This window comes from Tympanuchus pallidicinctus, unplaced genomic scaffold, assembly GCF_026119805.1.
Source record: "Tympanuchus pallidicinctus isolate F22 unplaced genomic scaffold, pur_lepc_1.0 scaffold10, whole genome shotgun sequence".
In the NCBI taxonomy this organism is placed as follows: Eukaryota; Metazoa; Chordata; class Aves; order Galliformes; family Phasianidae; genus Tympanuchus; species Tympanuchus pallidicinctus.
Window position 1 is genome coordinate 13,733,107 of NW_026294619.1, and position 22,845 is coordinate 13,755,951.

A 22,845-nucleotide genomic window follows, 5' to 3' on the forward strand; every position below is an offset into this window, starting at 1 on the left:
CAAATAATGGGCTGTCACACACAGCTTTTTCCTTTGCATAATTCTGATGAAGCTGTGACACTTGACAAACAGCACAGATGACTGTGAATGGCTTCTTAAAATTAAAGCAGATGAATCAGAATTAATTATGAAAAATGGCATTACTGTTGTCCCAAGAATTCAGTACAGACAGCCCTCATTTAACAAGATTATCCAGCTTCAGTTGACCCCCAGAACTTTTTAGGATTACCATTTCAGAGTCTTAAGTGCTTTATCAATAAGAAATTGTTTCCAAACGAAGTTTCAAAGCCTGTTATTCTCCCCACCCTTCTCCTCCCTCCCTCCCCCCTCCACCCCCCCTTCAGAATCAACTGATACTGCTTTTCTAATATCTTTTAAAACATAACTTTGTGATTATGAAAATCTTCAGTACTGTAGATAAATTTAGATACTACTTTAGTGCTAGGGGTGCTTCTAGTCAGCACAGCAACATTTTTCTTTCTATACAAGGAAAAAATGTGTAACTTCAAAAGATAGTTGAGCAGTGTTATCTTTTAGATTTAGATTATAATATTAACATAAAAAGCAAGAATCTTAGCAGCTCTTTTCTCCTTAAGCTATACGCTACCAAAGTGGAATTTGCATTTTTATGTGATAAGGATATTTGTTTGTAATATTGCTGTGCACCTGCAGTATATTTCAAAACATTTCACAAGGTCTGTTTGCTAAAAGGTGTTTTATAGTGCTTTAAAAAAAAAAAAAAGTATTTTTTGGATCAGAAGAGAACAAATGATGTTAATTTGACAATGAACAGAAGCATCAAACTTTTTTCCCCTAGTTGCCCAAATCCATAGAAAGTGCATTAATGCTCTGAGCTGCTTTAGTAGAGCTCAAAAACCTCTAGTGCATTCTCAGCAATGGTATGCTTTTTGTGGTCTCGAGTTTCCGAGAGAGAGAGAGGGAGAAAAAGAAAGTAAGCTTTCACAAAATAACACGGTTAAAAAGCATTAGCAAAGGACAGTTGCAAAATGGTTAATATCCCGGTCTTCAGAGACTAGAAGAAGCCTGGAAAAATCAAAGGCAAACACTTTTTTGTTACATAGCAGAGCATCTTTGTGCTTTGCACTTCTGCAAATGCTAAATTCCTTTCACAGAATCACAGAATCACAGAATGGCCAGGGTTGGAAGGGACTTCAAGCATCATGAATCTCCAACCCCCTGCCGCAGGCGGGGCCACAAACCTCCCCATTTAATCCTAGCTTTTATCAGTACCACACCATTGGCAAACAATTAAAAATGTAGTGTTTCACATTGCATGCCCTTATGCATGTAGATATTGCATCCTGTTTTTTGCATATCACTTCAATGTTGTGTATTTTAAGAAGTTATTGCAAATCCTGTTTTCTTAAAGTTTAGCATGACTCTGTATTCTCTGAAGCTGAAGAATATTTTGACGTTAAATCTTCTGGAAAGAAGCAGTGAACAGATTCAGGCAAGTCCTCATGTCTGTATACTTCCTTGCTCTTTTTTCTAATTTCAGTGTTTCCCATTTTTTGTCACTAAATATTGGCATTACATTCTGGGATCCTTTTATCTCCATGTCTTAATTTTTAATTTTTGAGATGTTGCTAGGTCATATCAAATCTTTCCCTGCATAATCCCAAGATTTAGAAGCTGTTTTAAAAAGATACAGCTCTAGCTATATCTAGAAAGCGTCTTCAAATCAACTGAACAAAATATGGCTTCAAATAAAACTAGCAAGCTTGTGGAGAGCTAGCCAGATTGCTACTTGATGACAGTCTAATTTTATAAAGAGCAGCCATCTCTATCAAAGCACCTTCGTGATATGTTTACATTCCTACATTCCTAAGTTTGGGGTACACACACAAACACACAAACACACACTCTCATATATATATATATATGTATGTTATGTACATGATATATGTATATATGCATATGGTATGAAGGGATCATAAAAAAGTTCTTGGTGAATCTAGCAGGGCACATGAATAAGCTTTTGCCTGCTTAATTTGCTATGATGGGAAAAGTTGTTGAAATAGAAAATTGATTTATTCACCAGTATCTGAAGAAATCAAATATACTGTCTTTAGTTTGAAGCCCTTACTGTTCTGTAGGTGTTTGACTCCAGTTTTTGAGGTTGAGAAGTTCCAGCAGCATTAGCTGCAGTTCCTGGGTTTATTGGTGTTTCACCTCTACTGCAACATCTATTATTCTTTCTGGTAATTCAGATGGATTGCATTAGGCCAAGCATGTAATCAGAGTATTTTCCTTCTGCAAGTAATTTATTCTAGTCAGTTTGTTCTCTCTGTTTCTGATGTTTTTTTTTTTCTTCATTAGAAGGCGTATTCATGTAACTAATTTAGGTCAATGCAGCTAAAATTGTCCAAAAATCTTTGAGTCTGCTGGACTGAATTATTTTATTAACATTACACTTATTTTTAAGTATTCCACTACAACCTGATTTGTCTAAGTGTTGACTGTCAGTACACTAAATTCACTACAAAGCATATAACACTGCATGGAAGAAAACCTCATAAATATAACCATCTATGAATCAATTAGCCTAAACTTAAATTGCAATTAAAAACCCCCATAAACTATGAAAAACATATGACTTAAGGTCGTATCACAGAAAGGAAAAGTGCTCTGAAAATACTTGCTCTCCCATTTTTATTGTTATTTTTTAGCTAGCAGCTGAAAAGATGTTGCAGACCTTTAAACATCAAGACTTCTCATATATCTCAGATGTGGATGAGACATGACATGGAAAGTAAATGCAGAACACTCTAGTAAGAAGCAAAACAAAATGAAACCTGAGCAGGAAAAATAAAATGGCCATCAAGTATAGTACAGGATCATTAGATTAACCTTCTGATGAAAAGTGTTGCTGTAAGATGTGCTTCAGGTACACTTAATGGGATCAGTAGGTTTATGTTCTTCTTACACTGAAATGGATAAAACTTTTAATTTAGATAAATGGGTACCTGACATGGTCTGTTTTTGTAGTATCTGTTGCATATATGTTGGCTTCTGACTTCAGTGGTTATTAAAAGATAATTGTTTTTTTCTTGTGCAGAGTAGTGCTGAAGTTGGGTGCCAAGAATAAAGTATGTTCTTCATGCAGATGATGCTTTGCTTCTACAGCAGTATCCAGCAAGAGCAATGAATCTGTTAATAGCTTTCCATTGGCAGCACAGAAAATTAACTAGGGGGAAAAAAACCTCGAGCCAGTGCCATGCCCTTGAATAGCCCCTTTCCAACAGCACTTTACGGCTTTTTCTTAGCAGAAGTTTCATAAATACAAAGGATGTATTTATAATTATGGAATGATGTCAGCCATAGGTAGGACGAAGATGCACTTCAGTCTGGGCAGAAAGTAGGTCATTTGTGGCAACAAAATGATCCAATGGATGGGAACTCCTCTCCTATGAGAACAGACAGAGAGCTGAGGCTGTTCAGCCTGGAGAAGAAAAGAATCCAGGGAGACCTGAGAGTGGCATTTCAGTATCTAAAGAGGAGGCAGTCTGTTGTGATGGGACAAGGGAAACAGTTTCAAACTAAAAAGGGGGAAAATTAGATTAGATATAAAGAAGTGTTTTACGATAGGGATGGTGAAGTACTGGCACAAGTTGCCCAGAGAAGTGGTGGATGTCCCAGAGACATCCATGGTCAGACAGGACAGGGTTCTGAGATCCCTGATGGAGCTGTAGCTGTAGATGTCTCTGTTCATTACAGGGGAGTTGGACACCCTTCCAACTCAAGTGATTGTATGATTCTTTCGGAGAGAGCAACTTCTCTATACTATGTCTTCCTTTGTGCTTGCAACTCTCTTCCAGATGTAGGCTTTCCTGATGGTTGGATCTTATATGTCACCCAACATAGTCATGTTGCAATAGTCTCATGCTATGGTTTTATTGCAACTATCCTGTAGGTGTGGCATAGTCATCAATTCCCTCAGATCCCTTTTCTAGAATACTCTACACCAGTCTGCCCCTTTTCCGGGCTTGCCTCCACTGCTTCAAAGCAGTGGCAAAGTGTGCCTCTTTAGGCTTTAGAAGTAGATTGGGTAGGTTGGGTTAAATGCTGGAGACTTATTTAATTATAAGTTGATATCTGTGCCAAAACTGTTTTAGAAAGTTCCCAGTTAGGTGTTGGGGCAGGGCAGTGTCACACAGGATCCCTTCTGTTACTTCAGGGTTGCAAAAAGGCCAGGAGATCTGGGACAAATGACTTAATTTTCTCTATATGTAAAAAGAACGCACCAAACTTGTGCTTCACAGCTATACTGAAAACTTTCGGCTTTCAGCTTTCTAATGGCCCTTGAATTGATGTATTGAAGTAAGGAATAAAATATGCTTAGGCTGAGAAGTATCTTGTTCAAATGACTTGTTACAGACTGCAGTTGTTCTGTCTCTGATTTGACTGTGGGCCAGTTCAATTGGAGCCATTTAATTTCATGAGAGGTTTCTCAGCTGTTGTGGTGTGGAATGTCTTTAATGATCCTCAGAAGGATGCTCAGAGTTTAAAGATGTTAGCACAGACAAAAGCTTACACATTGCTTTAGATAACCTTGAAAAGATGAGTTACTATTGCAAGTTTTGCTCTCTGTGACAAACCTGAGGTGAATAGCTGGAGCTTCAGGGGATTGCTATTAACAGCACTGCATTGAGGAAGCAAGTTATCCTTCTGTTTTCTCCTCTTGTCTCCTCCTGGTGGGACAGCTAAATCTGTCATTGGCAAACAGACTTTGTTCCTCAGATATAGCAGGCATTTTGAGAATTAGTTAAATGTTCCTAAGCTCTTCTTCCCCAGAGATTTGCTTCCAGCCAGTAAAATAAATGCATTCCAGCTGAGGCTTCTTGCCCTGTGCCATGGACAGTATCAGACATGTTTTTCCCTGCCTGGCTGAACACGTGCTAAGCCAAGAGTTAGGGTCTGTTAGCCTTAATAGCTGTTCAGGAAATAACTGGTTGTTTCTTAATAGTGCAATGCTGTTCGCTTTTTTTTTCCCCCCAGCAAAATGTCATTAGATATCTTTTGCTGCTATGACAGTTATTGCAGAATATCTAGGAGAAGAGTATTGACCAGCCTTCAAAATACAAGGGGTTGATGTCTTGGAGATTTTCCTTTTGCTGACATGTAAGAGCAGGGAAGAGGTACTTGTGACCTTTTATTCATCTACTGAGAGCGTGCTCTCTTGAATTTTTGTGTGGGTAAGAAGTATGCCGTAGAAGGAAGCTCAGCTGTGTCCCTGAATGTATTGTGGTAACAAAATCTGTGTTGTAACTGTTGAGAAGAGATATCTATTTAGGAAAACGGTGGCAGGGGCCTTGTTATTTGCTCAATTCCATAGCACGACAGCTATTTTCCAGTCTGGAACTGAAGCATTAGTTTTTTTGACTGCAACTAAATGTTTCACTTTCACCGTGTAAGAATAATAATAGCAATTATTTTTTTTCAGGCTTCTTCATCTGCATGTATTGGCTGCATTGCAGATTCATACTAAAAATAGTAGTAAAAATTATGATGACTTGCATACAGGAATACATCTTTTTAATATTCTCGACTTACCGTGGATCATGATTGCTGCACTTGTGATTTAAAAGCAGTTCTGTGACACACCTTTCACTGTTTTTACATAAGAGGCAATTTCCTTTGAAAAGCTTAAGCTGTTCTATTAAGCATTTTGATGTGTAGTATCTGAGCAGATAGACTTAAAAGTAACTGCCTTTAAGGTTGTCACAAATGTTGCTTGGGGCTCCTGGGAGAAGCAATATTTGGATCATTCATCTATCAAAAAAAGAGACCGATGAGCATAGGAACTTCTGACTGTAGTAAAAATGTCAGTCCGTGCCATTCTTGCTGTTTCAAGAATTTGCTTTTCATTTAAGAGTCTACTGCCTTTTAAGACCGTTTGATCATAACATTAAAGACACATTCAGATCCTGTGTCCTCTTCAATTGTGATATTTATATTCCTATATGTATGCTCCAGACACTAGAGAATTAATGATTCGGTTGGTAGGGCCTGAGGAATCCAAATACCTCCTCCTGGACCTAGTTTTGTGTGGCTTAAAAGTTCTGCTTTACCACCTGTAAAGAAGCTTCTAGTGCTATTGCTGTAGTCATATATAGGCGAGTTTTTTGAAAAGACAACCAAGACTGCCTATATTTATTAACTTCAGCCGAAAGGCATAGAATCAACTGCTTATTTCTCCTAAAGCTCTGTTTATGACCAGAATAAAGCTCATAAAAGTGTCTCAGACTCCATGAAACAGGATAAAGAACCTCATCCACCAATTTCTTGAGAGACTTTCAACACCCAATTGACCTCCTGCATATTTTTAAAGGACATTTAGTGTTGGTTAATTATTTAGAGCAATGGACTATCAACCTTGCTCTTGGGAAATAAGTTACACTTAAGTATCTCAAATTGTAGAGATTTAGCAGAACTGTCATTTAATAGCATTTCCCTCATCTGCTGTATTGCAAACACTGTGTCAGGAGCTATACTTCTGTTTGATTGTATATTCAGTCTTAATGATACCTCTGTTTCTCTAGGCTCTACTGCAATTTTCCCACTTTTGTATATGATGTTAATGAAATGAACCTTTTCTATACAAGGGGTGTAGACCTTCCTTCAGTGCATAGAATTATGGTAGTAATAATAGTGAGTGGCAATAGAAAAATCATACATGTACACATGTTCAATTATCCAGATTTCCTATGCATTTGATCATCTGGATTATCAGTAGCACATGATATTTTGGATTATTATTTTTTTAAAGTAACTTTTCAGATTTTTTATAATACTAGCAGTTAAGAAGCTGAAATTTCACCCTCCCAACCCCCTGCCAGAAGCTGCTGAAGTTAAAGCCAAGTTTTTTGTCTTTTGCTTTAATTCAACAGCAGTGTACAAAATGTTTGCTCTAGGTAAACTAAGTAGTTGTTTTTTTCTCTACTGCTACATTTTTAGTTCTGGGTCCCTCTGTCTGTATGGGCGAGACAAGACCTCAAAATTCTGTTTCATACAGTTTTTAGGGTGTCTTTCTATGCAATTTGACCAAATGCTCCCATCTGGCTTTCTATCCCCATCCATACCAATAGGCACAGGAAATGTAACTGACTCACTGTTGCCAATTGATGTACAGCCTTCAAGGAGTCTGAGCGATGAGCACTGTCCATTAATTCTGCAGCAGAAAGCTCAGCAGTAAATCATTCCTGATGCATTTCCCAGGTAGAAAGGTTTTGGCTTTTTTTTTCCCCTCTTTTTTTTTCCCCACAGTGTTTCTGAAGCACAAGGTAGAAGCCCAGCCTAAATGTGCTGAAATGTTACAGGTGACCCTGTTAGCTCTTATTTGGATTTCTTGAGGACTTCTTTTAATGGAAAAAACACAATGCTTGCCCTATGAATGTAAGGGGGAATACTCTGTGATATTAAACCTGTAGAACTGAATGAAAGAGTAATGGGCATTAAGGTTACTGAAAAACCCTTAAAGATAAGGAATTTACCATTCAGAATGATAATAAGAACTTACTGTTTTTCATCATAGAATAGTAGAAATGCTCAGGTTGAAGAAGACCTTAAAGATCATCAAGTCCAACTACAACCTAACCATACTGACCTAACTCTAACAACCCTCTGCTAAATCATGTCTCTGAGCACCACATCCAAAGGGTTTTTAAACACATCCAGGGATGGTGACTCAACCACCTCCCTGGAATCCTATTCCAGTGCTTAACAACCCTTTCTATAAAGAAGTTTTTCCTGTTATCCAAATTAAACTTACCCTTTCATAACTTGAGGACATATCCCCTCATCCTGTTACCAGTGAGAAGAGACCAACCCTGTTCTTGCTGCAGTCACCTTTCAGGTATTTAAAGAGAACATAAGTTCTCTCCTCAGCCTCCTTTTCCCCAGACTAAACAGCCCCAGCTCCTTCAGTCTCTCCTCATAGGGCACATTCTCCAAGCCCTTCACAAGCCTTGTTGCCCTTCTTTGGACCTGCTCCAGCATTTCAATGTCCTTTGTGTACTGAGGTATCCAAAACTGAACACAGTTCTCGAGGTGAGGCCTCACCAATGCGAAGTACAGGGGCAGGATGACTTCCCTAGTCCTGTTCACCACACCATTCCTGATACAAGCCAGGATGCCATTGGCCTCCTTGGCCACCGGGGCACACTGTTTGTCATCTTGGAGTTTATGATTTCACTCAGATATGGAACTGTAGATGGATCTATATAAGTGATTTTTTTGAATGTGTAAGCTAGGGTTGAGGGGTAAGCACTTTTCTGCCCCGCCATTTGTTCAGACAGCTAGAAAATGTCTGCTTTCCTAAAGCACCAGTACTTAGGAACTTTGGATGCACAGGGTACATTGAAATGAAATGATGAACTTGATGCATTCCAATCATCCTGCCAAAAGATGTCTCCTCTGAGGAAGGGCCATCTAAGTTTAAGTGCCTTAAGCTACTAAGAATAAAAATTCAGATACGACAAGTGAAAATATTCATCATGCCTTGAATAAGGCTGTGATAATTTTCTTAGTTTCTAATAGATCATAAGAACAGAGTATCTTCATTAAAAACTATTCAGCTGGTCAACAACTGTCAATTTTTCTCCAAGAAAAGTAAGTAAGACATTTTTTTTGAGAAAGCACTACTTGAGTTCTTTAATAGTAAAAAGATAGAAGAAGGTTCTTGGTGCAGAGATATGGGTTGGAAGTCTTTTTCATAAAAAGACATAACCCAAGGATGTACCCATGAAGGATACTTTTTTGTAAGAGTTCTTTCTAAGTCTTATCATCTTTACTAAGAAAACCAATTTTCCAGAAACAAATGTGTGGCTGAAAAAAATCTTCTTCAAAGGATCAAATTTTCCTCTTTGTCAAGTTAACCTGTTGTAGTGGAAATACTAAGTCACAGCTTGAAGTATTGACTGAGCATCTTGTGGGAAGGCGGGGCCAACCCAGGGGAGCTCAGGTGCAAGCAATGCAGCTGAGTGGCAGGAAGGGATGGAGCCAGGATCCAGCTTCCCAGATCTCATTTATGGGTTGGTAGTGGAGAGGAGGTCACCTGTAGATTCCTGACTACCTGAGGGCTTCATAGGTCTTCTGAAGGTAAACAGTTTCTTTTTCTTAATTCTATGCCTACTGCTGCAATGTCTAAGTAGGTCCTCACTTGCTGTGGTTTGGGACCTTGCTGCTTTGCTGTCTTGTGCTTTCCGTTGTGTTACACCTGCACTTTGCTAGGAAATCTGTCCTTTGTCCATTTGAGATGGCTATGTAGATGTAGAATCATAGAATATTCTAGTCTGGACCCACAGGGATCATCAAGTCAAGCTCCTGATTCCAGAAACTACCTCCCAGAAATCAAAGTGTGTGTCTGAGAGTGTTGTCCTCTATGAGAAGAGACCCCCATCAGTGTTGTTCTGGGAAGGTTATCCATGCCAGATGTTTGCAGGTGAGCCCTGAAGGGATCTGATGCTGTTCTTATTGCATATAGTGTCTCAGCAAGCAAGCTATGCGTGTGAAGCAAAAGTAGTTGGTAGGCTCACTGTTAACATTGGTGGCTTCCTTTCTAAGGATGAGGTCTATCTCTGTATTTGACACTTAGTAAGCCTGTCTATTTTGGTAGAGGGTGGGTGGAGGATTAAAGTAACCGGAATCTGGCTTTTTATTTATTTGCTTATTCCCCTTGTCAGAGAAGCCTATCCCTATGCTTAAGCTTTTGGTACAGGAGAAATGTCTGTTTAACTTTTATTCTAATATAGTGATACCTTGCTTGAGTGACTGGATGAAATATATCATTTATTATTAATTATTATTTAGGTTTGTGTTTGTAGGATGGATTTGGAACTGGGAAAGTCAGCTAACTCCCACTTTGACCACGTTATGTTCTTGTCTGGAAATGACCATTTCAGAGCTTGAGATAAATAGCCCTAACAGTCACCCGTGTTATAAATCTCAAAGGGGGAAGCACTGACTAGAACTGTGTTTCCTTGTTTCTGCTAGTCAAAAGGATTAAATATTTTTGGTCAGAAAATGAGTGGGAATGAGAGCTGCCTTGTGCACCTCTAGCATAACTGGAGATGCATATCCTCCCATTGTGTCTTTGTCCATGGACTGTGACTTGAAAACCCCTTAGAGAAGCTCAGAGAAGCTTTTCTTACAGAAAGACCTTCTGAGGCATTCAGAATTTAAAAAACACCAAGCTGGAATATTAGATAGCAGGCTGAAAGTAAATTAAAGCAAATCAATTAGCTGCAAGTGCTATTCAGAGAGTGTTTCAAATTAAAATAGGCACCTAAGAGCATGAAGTATTCTGTCAAGTTATTGAACGTGAGGGTGGAGAATAGAGGAAGATAACTTTAGTACACATGTTCAACCACATTAATTAGAGCAAATTGGTGATTTCCTTCTGTCGGGAACTGCTCTTAAAATTAGAACAAATCTTCTGAGAGTGAATTCTCTAACATACTATCACTCAAAATTTCCCCTTGTGATTGTGTAAAATTTCAGTTCTCTGTTGTTGAAATGGGGAGAGAATGCTGGGGGAAAATTGCTTTAAAATACAAATGGCAGGGTTGATTTTACTTAATGCAGCTATCTAACTCAGAATTGTTGCCCTACACAGTGAGAAATGGGCTTCTTTGGGGTGCAGTTATTCTTATCCTAAAGTAACTGCTTCATTTTGGTCAGATGAATCATGTCTGAAGGTGCTTATTTCTCCTGACTAGTAATAAATGGAGCCTATGAATCTTAATACAGATATAGGAATCTGCAGCGTGGACCTCTACGGCTAAAGGAAATGAATCCTGATCAAACTACACTAATAATAAGAAGTTAGCAGAGAATTTTCCAAACAGAACATTTATCATGTCTACAGTAATGTTACACAGTGGTCCAAGGAGGTTGTAGAACTGCTAAAAAGGTATGGGGATATCACATTTGCAATGCTTCTCCGACCGGGCATGCCTGGAGTGTTTCTCATGATAAGCCTACCTAATCACAACAAGCTTACAGGCAATTTTGTAGTGTTAATGTTGGGACCATTTCTCCTAGGGAATTTATCCCATAGGTGTTCACCATATACCCTTACATCCTTGTAAGGGGGAACTCAATGGACAGGCAGTAATGATCTAAGTCTTCATCTCATTCAGTCTACGTTAACTCTTTGCTTATTAGCTAGGTGCTTTCCTGTAATCCTTTTGACGTTAAAAATCTAATTCTGTCTTCTAATTAGGAAATGGTATATAGTACCATTTGGCTTTTATCCTTTTTGTATTAACCAGTTTATCATAAGTGAGAATATGAAAACCTTAGATGTGATGCAGTGTCCCAGTATATGGAACTAAAGAACTTCTAGTGAGTCTACATCACTGTAATTAAAATCTCAAAGGATTTATATGCTTGAGTGGGCCTTTTTAAAACATGCCATAGACAGTGGAATGTGCTGAGAGCCGCTGTCTAACATAGCAAAGTACAGTGATTTACTTCTTTTAAGCTACACAAGCATTTCTAATTTCAAGGAAATGAAACTGCAAGCTGCTAGATTTTTTTAATTTAACATGTCTCTACAAAGACTATGAATTGTTACTCTCTTCTCCTCCTGTGCAATGAACAATGAGTCTCAGAAGTCGGAAGCTTTAAATATTGGTAGCTTAATTAGAAAGTACCCTAAATTAAAAGTATCAGTATTTTAATTAATTTCCTCTGGAAATCTTCCTCAAAGGAAACTGCAGCAGATGTGTGAGTATTGGGGATCACTAGGGAGACCAGGGAAATGTGGCTCTGGGTGGCCTGGTCTAGTGGTTGGCAACCCTGCCCATGGCAGGGAGATTGAAGCTGGGTTATCTTTGAGGCGCTTTTCAACCCAGGCCATTCTATAATTTTGTGGCAGAAACTTTAACTATGAAGTGTTTGTCTGCAACTTTGAGGTACACGTAGACGCAAACACTGTATTTATGTCTATTAACTGGAAAAATAGGAGTCTGTATGTATAGCAGTCTATTATTAACATCTTCTGGACGTGAGCTAGGTCTGATTCTGTGATGTGTTGGGCTCAGTGTTATCCTCGCAACGTGGATTTGGTTATATTGCTTTTCCAACACTGATACTCTTAGGAGTTACTTTAAATAATTTTTGTGTCCTCCCTCCTAAGTAAACATGTGGATATCTTGGAGAAGGTCCTTTGGACCATTATTTTAAAATAGGCAGTTCTGCCTGGCGCTGGTGCTTCTCAATAATGAGAAGCTTGTACACTGTGTCCTTTCCCTCTCTTTTTACATGTTAACTTATTTAACTTGCTGGTACTTGCAATAGGTTTCATAGGATTTTATTGCTTAATCTGTACTGTATTTATTTGAAGTAGCATTTGCTTGTTCTTTACTTTTTTTTTTTTTTTTAAATTAATCATAGAAAGTTTTTTTTGGTGTCATATGCAGCTAGACTGGCTTCTTGCTATTTTCACTTCAGCTATACTTGTTTTCTTAAAAAAGTATAAAATGTATTAGATCAGCCAATGGTTTCTGTAAATTTATACTTAATTCATGCAGAAATATTTTAAAACTTTATCAGCAGGAACTGTCCATTTGAACTGGTTTAAAGATTCTTTGCAGATTCAAGATTATAATACCATTTTCCCACTGGAAAGGGGATTGTTGGAAAAAACATCTGCTTAGAAAAGACCTAATTTTCACCTTTCTCATCATCACATTAGTGCTGTTTTTTGTATGCAGCTGCACAATCTCAAAATGTTGTCTGCCAAATTGCTGTACTTTTGGCTTATTCTTTCGGTTTAGAGATTGGGATTTAAAGGTGTAATTATTAAACTATTGGGAAGTATTGTTTTAATAGAAGACACATAGAATTTACTGCAAGTTGTCAGGTTTGATAATCCTGGCAAGCAAAAGACTTCTCACTTTTCAAGTAATAACTTGAATACATTTATCTTCTTAATAAGGCCCTCAAATACTGTACCATGTTTCCAAGCTCCTCCATTGCAGTGATGACGTGTATAGGAAGGAGAACTATGGTAGTGACTGTGCAGTTATTCTATGTTTAAAAATGGTTTGTGAGGGATTTCTAGGACTTTTGTACCCTGAAACATAGGAAGCTTCATATTTTGAAACATCTCCCCCCTTCCTGCTGCACCTGAGAATGGTTCCTTGTTTGAATCTCCCTTGAACTGTCTAGATTTTTTTTTTTTTTGTAATCTTGGAGCTGACTGTCATAGTGAGCCAATAATTAAGTGGGTGATGTATAACTACACAAGAAGAGGGTCGATCTTGTATTCGCTTTCTATGAAACCCTGATGAATTTAAGGCCCAGAGAGGATCTTTATCATCTTCAACTCTTCTGGCCCCTAAATCCTGTCTGACATGCTACAGTGGAGGGTGAGTAAGCAAGGATTTCTGCAGTACTAACACTAATTTGTTAATAGAATACCAATTATTCCATTATCTTATTTGTTCTATTTTGAATCTTACAAAACTCATTTATATAAGACAGTTACTGATTAACATAATGCTACAGCATGAAGCAGTAGAAATGCTACAATAAATATTTGCTTAATGCGTTTTTATAATACATATAACTGTTTTTAGAAAGGCAGACTGATTACGTTAATTTTTGTTGAAAAGTATTAAAGTATGGGTAATCTTATTAATGTAATGAGCATAAGCTTATAGCTGATGTTACATGATAGGGAAAGCGAGATTATTGGGAAGACTTTGTGTACATATATGGTGCAAGTTATCCTTAAGTACAAATGAAGAGATAAATTTATTAAGTATGTATGTTTTACAGGCTTGAAGAAGTTTTTTTCTTTTAATTAATTTGCTAGACTTAACTGATTTTTAGCAATCAGTTAAGTATCATGAAAATGTTTGGAATAACTTATTTTAAAATGACCTTTTCAGTAACAAGCTGAGTAAGCTCTAGTACCAAAATACCATCTTCATGTACATGATCCTGCTTGCAGTATAGAAGAACTAACCCTGTATCTTGAAAAATCATCCTCATTAGGACTAGAAAGAAATTTTACCTAGGAAATACTATCAGTTTCTCCTAAGCACAGTTTTGCTCTGGGCTCTTCTGACTACATAGTGTGGTTGGGGGAGGGAAGGAAGTGTTGGAAGCAAAGTCCATTGCGATGCACGGTAAGTTTTAGAGCGTGCCAGTACAATATTTCTAAGCCTGAGCATGCTGACACTACTCAGAACTCGAACAAAAGAAAAATGAAATAAGGCAGAAATTATTTCTTCTGTGAAAAATTTGCAACAGCTCCTTAACACATGAAATTACATATTTTAGGTTTTGAACAAAGCATAAAGAAATTTGGGTTGTGACTGATAAATTTCAGTCTTTAACACAGTAAAAGTTTAAACATTTATCAAGAAAGATGTTGAAAGCTGAAATGGTTGAATGGTGCTCTTTTCTGTGATATCTAGTTTGAGGTGCAAAATGAGTTGAATCTGGTTATAGTCCTTACCAAAAAAAATTGCTTTTTTTTTTTTTTTTTCTATCTAAGGGACATTAAGGTAGCCATTTGAGGAAGAAAAAGAAACAGAAGAGAGGTTTTCAGGTCTCTCCGGAATACAAAAGCTGCCTTGCTTGCTAAAAAATAAACGTTGTCTCTTCCTCAATTTTTAAAATTGAGCAGCTTGACTCTGCATTCAGATAACAGCAGTCTGAGTGAGCAGGTACAAATAAGCAGGCCAGCAGCACAAAGGCCATTCTCACTGCTATTGCTGTTCCTCGGTCTTTCATGGTTGTCTGACTCCAGGTCTCACACCTCATTTTCTGCATGAGGCACGCTGAAGTGAAGCAATTAGAAGAACAGAACAAATGTGAACAATATCTTTATGCTATTCTTTGGGGTAAAGGTATGATTCAAGGTTGCCGTAAGCAAGCTGCTTATGGCATGACAGAGCTGGCTCGGATCTTCTCTGAAGCGTAGGAAGAAATGTGACTAATGCTACCTTGAGGGTGAAGGGGAGGTGTGGGAGGGAGGAACTGAGTTAGGCTGGAAAGCCAGAGGACAATTGGACTGCTTTCATTAGGGCAGGGGCTATGGCAGCTGCTGTGCTGGTATGAGTTGTATGTACCAGACTTTTTCCTCTCTTAGTTGGTGGAGATGCCTGCCTGAAGTTGCTGTGACTGGGTTTGTTAGAAACACTTCCAGCACAGATAAAGTGGGCTGTGTCCAGTTTGTTATCCTTGGCAGCCAGATGTCCTAGGCAAATGGCAAGCTCTTAAAGTTATATCTGGCTGTAGCAAAGACAGAAACAACACTGATCTTGTGGCAATGTTGGTTCAGAGCTTTAGTAGAGCTTTAAAAGAGCGAATAGCCCAGCACTTGACAACTTCTACAGAGCTCAGCTGAGAAGTGTCCTTCTCCTACCTTCGTTGTGAAGTTCTAGGTGAATGGAAGGACAAGATACTACTAAGGAAACTGAAAACATAGAAGCAGAGTGCTTCTTGTTCTTCCATTTCTGAAATGTGATGAGACAGTTGCCATAGAAATGCTATTCTTTGCTTGATGCATTGTGCACTAGTTCCAGAAAACCATTGGTGCTTGTCACAAATACCTTTTCAAACTTAAATATCTCAGAGTAATGTAAGGGAAAATGTCCTTTTTTTTTTTTTTTTTTAATAGAAGATCAGGTTCTATAAAATCTGTGTTTACTAGAAGGCAAATATGACAGTTGGCCATCCGTTCTTATGGATGGTCTTCAGATTGAATGTAACTGTAGTTTTTAGTTGCAGGAAAGGGTTAGCTTATGTTTGTTTGTTTTTTTCTGAAAAAAGAAATTGCATCTTTTAGGATGGTTTTGATAGAGCTGAACCTGCAAATCTGTTTGATTGATTTCTATTAACAGTCTATGAAGCTTGGTCCAGAAGACTATTTTGGCTGTTTGAAAAAAGTGTACTCTATAAAGAAACAGTTTTCAGCCGATAACAGTCTGAGATATTCAAACCTTCTATAAATACAGCAAAGTGTATTATTAAAGTTCTGATAACAAGAAAGATACTTTTCCGTTCTTTTTGATATTTACATATTACCACTGCGTGCTCTGCCATAGCAGGAGGTGGTAGCAATTGGTCAGAGAGAGCACTGAGTGCATGGAACAATGTGAGCTCATGGTCTGCTTTCCTGGTTGGCACATTGCTCCACAGAGACCAGCTGAAAGCAAAATCCTTCAGGGGGAAGACAGTCATTAGAACAGCAAAAGCCAAGCTACCACAGGGAAGGAAGAATGACCTATACCAGCCAACCTGTTGAAATGATGCTTAAGGAAGTGGAGGCTTGAAAGTACTTAACAGATGAAAGAAAGATTCAGTTCACAGCTGCTCTTAGTGGCTTGTGCTATTCACAGATTTTTGGCAGCCAAGCAGAAAGATTTTTTTCTTTTATTCAGAGATTTAAAAAAAGACAAGAAAATGAATTCTATTTGTGGGAGCGAATTTGTTTATGGACAGCTGGAATTTATGGCTAATGCAGATGGGGCCAGTAGATGTTCTTACAGAGCTTTCTGGACCAGCGCAGCATTCTTCAACAGCCCTGTGCTCAAGAACAAAGGCTTAAAAAAAACCAAACAAACAAAACTACCCCCCTCCCTCCAATCTTTGTTGTTTTCCCTTTCTTATGGTTAGTTTTGGAGTGATGTAATAGATTACTGCTGACATAAAATTATCTGACCAGATGAATGTGCTGTGTAACATACAGATGAAGTGCTTACTCAAAAGCTGCGGTGAAGCTTGCTACTGCTGTGCTGGCCTTGTCTAAAAGGATCCTTCTTGTCTCTCAAGCCTTAAAAAATGGGGGTGTGCCAGCTACGAGCTAGTACCTTAATTAATGGGAAGGGTAAGTTTATGTGAGAGTCTAGGTCAGAGATTTAGTGTTCCCTTCTCCTTCCCATGGAGTCTGCCAGCCACTATAAATTACAATGGTATCCACTGCTACTCTGATTGGGAAGAATGAGCTTTACAGCAAGGCAGCATCCACACCATCCTCAGGGCACAGCAGTCCAGCACTTGATTTGCTTTAGGGCCTCTCTAAATGAAGCAGGTGACTATTACAACCTTGTTCTCAGTCTCAGTTCCTCCCAAGTGTTCTGCATGAAAGTTTTTTGATTCTGTTCTGCTCTGCTGTACTCATTAATATTTTTATATTGCTTCAAAAATGCAATAAAAGTATGTTCAATTCCTATAGTGGCAAGGAAAGGAGTTAATGGTTCCCCTGTGGTTGATTCAGCTGAGCAGAAGTTAGCATCACCCAGTAATACCAGTGCTGTAAGAATACCCTGGGAATGTGGAGCCCAAATGGAATGCCTTCAGCTGCTGTGTAGGATTCAAGGTGCAGACCTGTGATCAGAAGCTTTGGATATACTCTCTGGAGGTATGCCATTGCTTGGCAAATTCTCTAAGAAACAAAGTGCCAAATGACATCTAGTTCATTATGGGACAAACTTAATTTTGCAGTATTGATTTACAGAAGCCTAAAGCCACAATGAAGTTTAGTACTCTGTTTCTTGCAGTTAATGTAAACAAACATGTCTGTGCAGTGAGAACATAACTACTTCAATATTTCACTTCAAAACAGCTTTTTTTCTAGGAGTAGTGCTTTTATTCATTGTTGTACAAGAAATAAGAAGACTTATTTTCCCAACGTCAATAATGATCCTGTTCTCAACTTTTTGATCTCTGTCTTACAAAATATCATTAATTGTGATAGCTGGTTATTTCAAGTGATTCAGTTTTCTATTCTGTAATGGACAAATGTGAAGGCCTTAAATTTGAGCACTCTTAGATCTCTGAGGCAAGCTACACGATGCTGCTAGCATCTTGAAAATACTTATTTCAGTTTGTAAACTAAAGAATGGCTATTTATTGTCAGTTATCTCTTTACTTCTCTGCTTTCACAACCACGGACAGTACAAATGTTACTCATACTGTGAGTGACAGATAATTCTCTGTAAGTATGTTGTTATTCTGCTCTATCTTACTGAAAAGGATGAAACTACTGTCAGCTGGTATGTGGATCTGGTGGCATTACTGTCCTTCTCTGGACAGAATAAATGCATATTAGTAAATGATGGCTAACAGTCAGACTTTCTGACTTGTGTTTTTATATAACCTAACACTAAAGCCCTTTAAACTCCAATTCTCAATGTTGGAGCTTAATGTTACTCTGCTTTAAAAACAAACAAACAAACAAAAAACAACAAAATGCAAAAGGCAAAACAGACACACATGCAAAAAGAACCACAACAAAATAGAGAGAGAGAGAGAGAGAAATTATAGGAAGGCTAAGTGCCTTGTCCTACCTCCTGCAGGAGATGGACAGGAAGGAGCACAGAGCAAATATCGAGATCTTCTTCACCCCAGCCTGCACTCTGCTTGTGATGTTCCCTTTGCCCTTGCAGTACTCTGTAACCTGCCTATGGAATGTGTTTTCCAGCAGAGGAGTTTACATCATTAAGAGTGCCAAACATAGAATCCGCCTTCTAAAAGACATGAGAGCAGAGGAGTGCTTTCTAGTGAGTATGCTGACATGCTCAGCGGCTTGAATAAGAGGATAAGTCTTCTCATCTTTTTTTCCCCCTAGTTGGCCTTTCCCTTTGGTTTGCAGTAAGTTCCTCCTAGTTAGAAGGTGAGACTTACAGTGGTTTTGTGCACACACACCTGTAGTGCAGGGAGAGGAGCAAGGAAATCTTTCTGGAAAGCACGCTTTCTCAAAAGGAGTCTGTCCTGTTTCTGCCCCTTTCCTTAGAAGTCAGTAAAAAGAAGAGGGATTTTGCTAAAAGCGATAGGCAACTTTTTATCTTACTGGAGACTACAACTTGTTCTATGAGATGCAGCTCCATAGGGATCTCTTCCCTTCCACGTTCTCCTAAATATTAAAGCTTACTCATGCTTGATGCTTAGCAGTATTTGGCCTCTTATGCTCTTTCTGTCATGGTGAATTTTTTTTCTTCCCCTGCAGTGATGTTCTGGATGTAATATATGTTTAACTTCAGGCATAAAGCAACCTGTTCCTAGAATCACTGAATGTCGTGAGTTGGAAGGGACACGTAATGATCATAGAGTCCAGCTCCTAAAACAATGGTGATCTTCTATGAGAAATGGAAAGGCCACAAATTCAGTTCTGCAATGTACATATCTATCTTTTCTTAAATGGGTGAAAGTCTTTTAACTTTTCAAGCCTTTGGTAATGCAGAACAAAGAGAAGTGGAAGACTGCAATCTGCGTGTCTTCTAAGAATACTAGAAAGTCTGTCAGACTTTAAGAATAAATTGGTTATCTTAAAGTATGCCTTTAAGTTGCTGCTGTTGAAAACGACCCAAGCAATTCTTAAAAAGTGTTGCAACATTTCTTATTCTCAGTCCATTACAGTGTTTTGATTTCTGGCCACCAACACCTCCAGTAAGAAAATATCCTGCCAAGAATACCACAGACTGTGAAGAGTATAGGACATGGTCCCTGAAGTGGGATCGTCTGGCTCTCAATGTATGAAGACTGATACCCTTCCCGAGAGTGGGTGGCGTCTCTTAAAAACCTCAACTGAGAAGCAGCTGGAGCATCACTGTGTTGCTTTGCTGACAGCTCTGCAAGGCTCTGTTAACAGCCTGGTTACAGCAAGGGCACCACCATTCCATGTTAAGATGCTTGAAGAAGAGTTGAAACCAAAGGCATGAAAGATTACTCCAGCTCCAAAACACTTGATTTATGTCTTAATGATGATTTACTTCCTTGCTATATCCCTTGATACCTTTTATTTTCCTGTAGCTTGAGATCACTTTTTTTTCCCTTAGCCAGGAGCTGGACAAAACCTGATTCTGCTCAGAGGGCAAAACCTTATGACCAGATGATCCATCTGATGAACAAAACATATTCAGAGCTCTTAAGATAGGGGGGAAAAAAAAAGTCCTAGAATATAATTTGGAGTAGCAGGAAGCATCATTTCTTGATTCCTCTGAGGAATTTAAAGTTTACCGAACAAATGCTTTTACCCAACTGGAGATTGTCACAGTTCAGCAAGTGCTCTGCTCTCTGTCCTAGAAGCCATGTGTGCTTCAGCACCAGTACTCCTCCTTACACGGATTGTATCTGTGGAGAGTGGGGAGATTTGTTCATCTAGGCCTTGCAAACAAGGTGGGATGGCTTCACTGAATGATGCTTGGAGTGGAGTACTCCATAGTAATGGGCTGTAGGGGTTGTTTGGCAGACCTGTATTTACGATAGCGCAAGAGATAATGGCCTAAAGTTGCACCAGAGGAGGATGAATATCAGGTTGGATATTTGGAACCATCTCAGAAAGAGTGGTGAGGCATTGAAACAGGCTGCTTGGGGAGATGGCAGTTACTGACCCTGGGGGTGTTTGAGATGTGGCTCTGAGGGACATGAGTTAGTGGGCATGGTGGTGATGTGTTGATTTTTGGACTATATGATTTTAGTCATCTTTTCTAATCTTTATGATTCCATAATGTCTTGTTTTAATCTCTTCACCTCTTCATTGCCCGCTGACTTTAGTAGAATTAATGACCTCTAAGAAGCAAATGAATTTTCCTTTGAGGTATTTCCTTTTATGAATCAAACTGCCTTTTCCTTGAATGGCTTTATCTGATCATGTAGTTGATATATTTTCTAGATGGTGAGAAAGGCCAGCACAATCTTATGTATCTACTGCCCTGCACAAACACTGAAAACTGGGTAAAAAGACCTTTCTGCCAGATGCTGTTTTGCCAAGCTTCCTACCTATGTGAAACCTATGAAACCCTTGATCAAATGATAGCAACAATTGCACTTAAAGTGGGGTGTTAAATTGGCATAAATCAACAAAAGAACAAGGTAGAGGACATACAGTTTCTGGTTGGGGGTATGGATTGTACTTTTAAACTTGCTGAATTATGTGAGTGTTTATAGTCTGGGTGGGCAAGAGTCACCCTGATGTGCGTTATGGTGAGGTCACTGTGGAATTTCTGTTGAAGATGGCATGGTTAGGCACCCACAGGAATTGTTTGTTCCCTTTATAATTGAACAGTAGGTCTTCAAAGGAAGGAAAAAACGTAGTTTACGATGAGCAGAGTTAGGAAAGGAATTAGCTGGGGAGAAACCCATCAATTCCCTGGAGGATGTTTTAAGAAAAAAGGCTACCCTAGAAGTTTTGCCAGGTTTTTAGTCTGAAGGCACACAGTGAAGAAGAGAACTGAGGCTGTATGAGATTTGAACCTTGCCAACTACAGAATTTTTGCACCAGTCTGGTGACCTTAAGAAGCTGGATTATCCTGTGAAGGATTTGGATGCTGAGCCACAGAGATTCAAAGCAGAGTTTTATGAAAACATTATTTGATATGCTTAACGTCTGGACTCCTCCCCTCATGTGAATTTAGGGAAATCTTATGAAGATTGGAAGTCTTTCATGGAAGTATTGTTTTTAGAATTATTTGTAACATCATTCTTTCAAGGATTATGATTATGTATTATTCAAATTTTGTGTGTGTTTACAGGCGTACGCTAATACATTCAAGGTAGTGAAGGCAAAAGAAGAGATTTTTATGCAATCTCTGCTATAAACTTATTTCCTTTTCTTTAGTGAAAAAAAATAGATGGTTTGGATATGCATAATTCTGACTTGATACTGACTGTAGGTAACTGTAACTGTACAAATTTTATACATAAAACTTGTGCTTTCATCGTTGGCTTAAGGATAAAGATAAATTGAAGGCAAGAGAATAAGTAATTGAAATGAAGGCCCAGATCCTCCTAATATTCAAACTTTATAATAAAATGTATAGTACCTACAACTGCTTGATTTGTGGGAAGTTCTTAAATTATTCGAAGAGACTGGCTTTTCCTATTGTTTCTTGCACATAGAGTAATTTTTTTTTTTATTAAAGTAGATACTGTTGAAAGCAGCCACTACTAAACTCTCCAAGATCTCAAAGTACTCAAACATTTTCCCATGAGATGCTGCAGATGCACGCACCGCCACCCAGAAAAACCTTTTTTTGTTAAAATGTGGTCTTAACAAGCCTCATTTATGCATGGTTTTTCTTCTGCCAGCCCACGCCCTTCCCTCCTTTCTTTGAGAGGGAATGGAAATGCATAGGAATTTGGTCTCTAGATTTCCTTCCTTTTCATTTAAGACTGGCTGCTGACAAGGGAACATAGAAAAACTAGCAAAATAAGAAAGCAGCCCGAATGCACGTATAGAGGGGGCACTATGGTAAAAACTATTTGTGATCTCTTGTTTCAAGAAACAGTCGCCTGTGACAGGTCTGCCTTTCATCTTTGTTGTCAGTCAGCTGTGGCCATGAAAAATGCCCAGTTAAGGGAACAACACTGAATGGGGAACGCTAAGAGAACTGGATCAGAGATTCATTACCTGTGAATATCAAAAGGTAACAAAAAAGGAGGTTGCTTGAAACTAATCTAGTTACTAATTTCTTACACAATAGTTTGTGAAATTCATGTTACTCATGACAATGAGCGATTACGTTGCTCCAGTAGGCAAGATTCGAAGGGACCACATCTCAACATGTTCAAAGCCAAGGGAAAGGACAGATAGATGTGCAACCTTTCTGTATGTTTTTGCTTTGAAGCATAGCTACCCAAATAAGTACTGATGTGACACTGCAGCTGTATTTAACCATTTTCTTATTCTGATGCAATAGTGATCGCAGCCATCTAGAGTGCAGTGTTCAGATCCAGAGTATTGCTTTAGCCTTTGTGTTCAAGAGAGATTCTGTTAAAATGGGATCTTAGACACTGCACAACAATTCCTGCAAAATTGCATAGAGTAAAAGAACAAAATTGTGATAAAGGCTGAAGTGTAAC

General features: G+C 38.6%; 1 protein-coding gene and 1 long non-coding RNA gene across 4 annotated transcripts in view; one reads left to right on the forward strand and one right to left on the reverse strand.

Moving 5' to 3' along the window:
* HTR1F (5-hydroxytryptamine receptor 1F) overlaps positions 1 to 22,845 on the reverse strand; it is a 114,227-nt gene that overhangs the window by 12,432 nt on the left and 78,950 nt on the right. The window lies entirely within an intron of this gene.
* On the forward strand, positions 9,043 to 13,248 carry LOC128091152 (uncharacterized). Its single transcript, XR_008211272.1, has 4 exons — positions 9,043 to 9,120; positions 9,327 to 9,463; positions 10,740 to 10,933; positions 12,621 to 13,248. It is a non-coding gene; the product is annotated as an uncharacterized LOC128091152 (long non-coding RNA).